A 5,000-nucleotide genomic window follows, 5' to 3' on the forward strand; every position below is an offset into this window, starting at 1 on the left:
TTTTTTTTTTTTTTTCTTCAAATAAACCCACATTGCCATTTCTCTGAGCGTGTGCTGCGAGCTTCAACGAGAAACATTCGGCGCGAAACTGTCGAGCGGCCGGCCGTCGCGCGCCGCACCTGTACGAGAAACATTTTCCTCTGACGTTGCATCGGAATAATTATTATAATTCATTATTATACATACATACATACATACATACATACATATTATTAATAAATATAATTGTTTTTTCTTTTCTTCAAATAAACCCACATTGCCATTTCTCTGAGCGTGTGCTGCGAGCTTCAACGAGAAACATTCGGCGCGAAACTGTCGAGCGGCCGGCCGTCGCGCGCCGCACCTGTACGAGAAACATTTTCCTCTGACGTTGCATCGGAATAATTATTATAATTCATTATTATACATACATACATACATACATACATACATACATACATACATACATATTATTAATAAATATAATTGTTTTTTTTGTTTTTTCTTTTCTTCAAATAAACCCACATTGCCATTTCTCTGAGCGTGTGCTGCGAGCTTCAACGAGAAACATTCGGCGCGAAACTGTCGAGCGGCCGGCCGTCGCGCGCCGCACCTGTACGAGAAACATTTTCCTCTGACGTTGCATCGGAATAATTATTATAATTCATTATTATACATACATACATACATACATACATACATATTATTAATAAATATAATTGTTTTTTCTTTTCTTCAAATAAACCCACATTGCCATTTCTCTGAGCGTGTGCTGCGAGCTTCAACGAGAAACATTCGGCGCGAAACTGTCGAGCGGCCGGCCGTCGCGCGCCGCACCTGTACGAGAAACATTTTCCTCTGACGTTGCATCGGAATAATTATTATAATTCATTATTATACATACATACATACATACATACATACATACATACATACATACATATTATTAATAAATATAATTGTTTTTTTTGTTTTTTCTTTTCTTCAAATAAACCCACATTGCCATTTCTCTGAGCGTGTGCTGCGAGCTTCAACGAGAAACATATCTATCAATACAAATGTCTATGCAAAAAAAAGAAAACAAACAAAATCATATCAGTCAATAAAATAAATAATAATATTTTTTTACTACTACTACTACTACTACTAGTACTACTACGTGCTACTACTGCACGCCAATACACATACATAATAAAATGAAAAATCGTCTCTCTCTCGCTCGCTCTACGAGAAACATTCGACGTCCGCTCCAATGCCGACGCGGACTATTGCTCTCGGTATAGATGTGGAGCGAAACAGTCGTGCGCACAGCGTCGACTCGTTCTCGTTGCCGCGCGTCGTTCGTCTCAAATAGACACGAACGACGGACGAGAGAGAATGTGTTCTTGTTTTTGTGTTTGTGCGAAGTGTGAGAATATTATATACATATATTCGCGCATGGATGATATAGATATGGGTATGGATTTTCGGAGGAAATTATATCAAATTCGTATTTCGAATGCGAGACCGCCGAGATCTTTCCCAGCTCTCTCTCTCTCTGTGTGTGTGGTGTATAGTACATTTTATATATCTCTCTTGTGTCAACACAAAATAACAAAGAATATACATACTACTCCTCCTCATATTTTATATAATATAATATAAAATTATATTATAGCACCGCGTTCGCAGACCGTATGGTGATGTTACCAATCGACCAAGATTTGGGACCGTCTCCCCCGGTGTTATCTGTGATGTTAAAAGAATACGCTTCTAGGCACACCTCAACGCAGGGCGCCTAGCGTGTTCGACACGTGCGCGGTCGCCACGGCGACCGTATATGGAAAGAATGTATAAAAGAGGACGCACACGCGCCCATCGTCGAAACGGTGTGCGCAGCGTCGTGTTGGAATTTATCCCTCAAGCTCCGGGCGTTGATCGTATCTAGTGCGAATCATGCGTGTGTGTGCGCATGTAATTGCCAGCCGAGTTTTAATATGTTTACAATAACGTATTGAATAAAAATTGAGAAGTTGCGTTTAGATGAATGTTCAATTTTCAAATTGTCACAACATCGATTCCCGCCCGCGGGGTCGTGTTCGTTGCAGTTTTATGTCCCTCACAGTGGTCGAGCATCGTTGTACATCACCTCGTTGCGAGATCGTGACGGGACGGCCGCTCGTAGACCGGTCAAAGTTAGTCTATCGATATGAAGCGCGAACGTCGCGTCGCGTGCAAATTCGACGCGTTACGTTCACGCGTGTCGAGAAGGCGCGCGCGCAAGCGCGCGCCCCTCGACGCCGCCGAGCCAGCGGCTCGCCGAAGCCGCGTGACCGCGGTGTAGGCGTGTCGTTTGCGTAAGCAGCTCCCTGGTTGATCCTGCCAGTAGTTATATGCTTGTCTCAAAGATTAAGCCATGCATGTCTCAGTGCAAGCCGTATTAAGGCGATACCGCGAATGGCTCAATATATCAGTTTTGGTTCCTTAGATCTTACTCAGTTACTTGGATAACTGTGGTAATTCTAGAGCTAATACATGCAATCAGAACTCTGACCAGTGATGGGATGAGTGCTTTTATTAGATCAAAACCAATCGGCGGAGGGCCATGCGTCCGAAGTCGTTAATTTTGATGAATCTGGATAACTTTTGCCGATCGCACGGTCCAGTACCGGCGACGCATCTTTCAAATGTCTGCCTTATCAACTTTCGATGGTAGTTTCTGCGACTACCATGGTTGTCACGGGTAACGGGGAATCAGGGTTCGATTCCGGAGAGGGAGCCTGAGAAACGGCTACCACATCCAAGGAAGGCAGCAGGCGCGCAAATTACCCACTCCCGGCACGGGGAGGTAGTGACGAAAAATAACGATACGGGACTCTTACGAGGCCTCGTAATCGGAATGAGTACACTTTAAATATTTTAACGAGGAACAATTGGAGGGCAAGTCTGGTGCCAGCAGCCGCGGTAATTCCAGCTCCAATAGCGTATACTAAAATTGTTGCGGTTAAAAAGCTCGTAGTTGCATTTGTGCGCCGCGCTGTCGGTGCACCGCATCCGCGGTGATACTGACACGTCTGCGGAGCATATCGTCGGTGAGCCGGCGGTAAAACGCCGGTTCAATATCAAAATCCTATCGCGGTGCTCTTCGGTGAGTGTCGAGGTGGGCCGACAATTTTACTTTGAACAAATTAGAGTGCTCAAAGCGGGCTCAAAATGCCGCTTGAATATTTCGTGCATGGAATAATAGAATATGATCTCGGTTCTATTTTGTTGGTTTTCAGAACTCCGAGGTAATGATTAATAGGGATAACTGGGGGCATTCGTATTGCGACGTTAGAGGTGAAATTCTTGGATCGTCGCAAGACGAACATCAGCGAAAGCATTTGCCAAAGGTGTTTTCATCAATCAAGAACGAAAGTTAGAGGTTCGAAGGCGATTAGATACCGCCCTAGTTCTAACCGTAAATATGTCATCTAGCGATCCGCCGACGTTACTACAATGGCTCGGCGGGCAGCTTCCGGGAAACCAAAGATTTTGGACTCCGGGGGGAGTATGGTTGCAAAGCTGAAACTTAAAGGAATTGACGGAAGGGCACCACCAGGAGTGGAGCCTGCGGCTTAATTTGACTCAACACGGGAAATCTCACCAGGCCCGGACACCGGAAGGATTGACAGATTAACAGCTCTTTCTTGATTCGGTGGGTGGTGGTGCATGGCCGTTCTTAGTTGGTGGAGCGATTTGTCTGGTTAATTCCGGTAACGAACGAGACTCTAGCCTGCTAAATAGGCGTCGTCATTCAAGGTGTGCGCGACTCTCGGGGAGCGCAACTCACTGGCGACGTATTAAAATTCTTCTTAGAGGGACCGGCGGCTTCGAGCCGCACGAGATTGAGCAATAACAGGTCTGTGATGCCCTTAGATGTCCTGGGCCGCACGCGCGCTACACTGAAGGAATCAACATGTTCTCCCTGGCCTAGAGGCCCGGGCAACCCGTTGAAACTCCTTCGTGCTGGGGATTGGGGTTTGCAATTATCCCCCATAAACGAGGAATTCCTAGTAAGCGCGAGTCATAAGCTCGCGTTGATTACGTCCCTGCCCTTTGTACACACCGCCCGTCGCTACTACCGATTGAATGATTTAGTGAGGTCTTCGGACCGACACGCGGTGGCCTCACGGCCGTCGGCGTTGCTGGGAAGTTGACCAAACTTGATCATTTAGAGGAAGTAAAAGTCGTAACAAGGTTTCCGTAGGGGAACCTGCGGAAGGATCATTAACGTTGGTTTTTTCTTTTTGTTTTGTTGTTGTCAAAGACTCGCAAAAAAAGAAAAAAATACAAAAAACACGTGAATGATACGAATCAAAATCGAATCCGAGACGGTTGACTCTCTCTCGTCGATTCGCGACGTGTGCGTTGCGACACGCTTTGATTAGCGTTCGCTATCGCCTATTGATACTTTGAAATAATATTTTAATTTTTGTGTACAACCACGCAAATAAAAGAGATTTTCTTTCTTTTCATTTGTCGTACACGTTAATGATAAGTATTATTTTCAAATTTTTTTGTTTAATTTTTTCGCACCTTTTATATTTTCTCATACAAAAACACACACAAAAACAAAACGATTACCCTGAACGGTGGATCACTTGGCTCGCGGGTCGATGAAGAACGCAGTTAACTGCGCGTCATAGTGTGAACTGCAGGACACATTTGAACATCGACATTTCGAACGCACATTGCGGTCCGTGGAGAAATATCCAGGACCACTCCTGTCTGAGGGCCGGCTGCATAAAAACAAAAAGCCACACTGTTCGCGTGACGAGCGGCGATCGCTGCGACTCCGGTCGTAGCGCCGCATCTCTGTCGCGCGTGCAATTGACGGTTTCGCTAGGCCGCCGAGCGGCCGAACGATCCGTTCGAATATATGTTCGATTACGACTCGTCATCCGTATTGGCCGTGTTAAGCCACGTCTATACGATACTTTTGTCGCACAAATAAATTCTCCCCGCCGCACCGTGTCTCCCGCGGCACGGGTGCGCGTCGA

The 5,000-nt window shown here is 45.7% G+C and overlaps 2 non-coding genes across 2 annotated transcripts; both read left to right on the forward strand.

The window, feature by feature from the left end:
- The first annotated feature begins 2,324 nt into the window (after positions 1 to 2,324).
- On the forward strand, positions 2,325 to 4,230 carry LOC123719792. Its single transcript, XR_006755889.1, has one exon. It is a non-coding gene; the product is annotated as a small subunit ribosomal RNA (ribosomal RNA).
- Positions 4,231 to 4,581: 351 nt separating this feature from the next.
- Positions 4,582 to 4,738, forward strand: LOC123719804. Its single transcript, XR_006755900.1, has one exon. It is a non-coding gene; the product is annotated as a 5.8S ribosomal RNA (ribosomal RNA).
- Positions 4,739 to 5,000: the final 262 nt, after the last annotated feature.

Source organism: Pieris brassicae, unplaced genomic scaffold (assembly GCF_905147105.1).
Source record: "Pieris brassicae unplaced genomic scaffold, ilPieBrab1.1, whole genome shotgun sequence".
In the NCBI taxonomy this organism is placed as follows: domain Eukaryota; kingdom Metazoa; phylum Arthropoda; class Insecta; order Lepidoptera; family Pieridae; genus Pieris; species Pieris brassicae.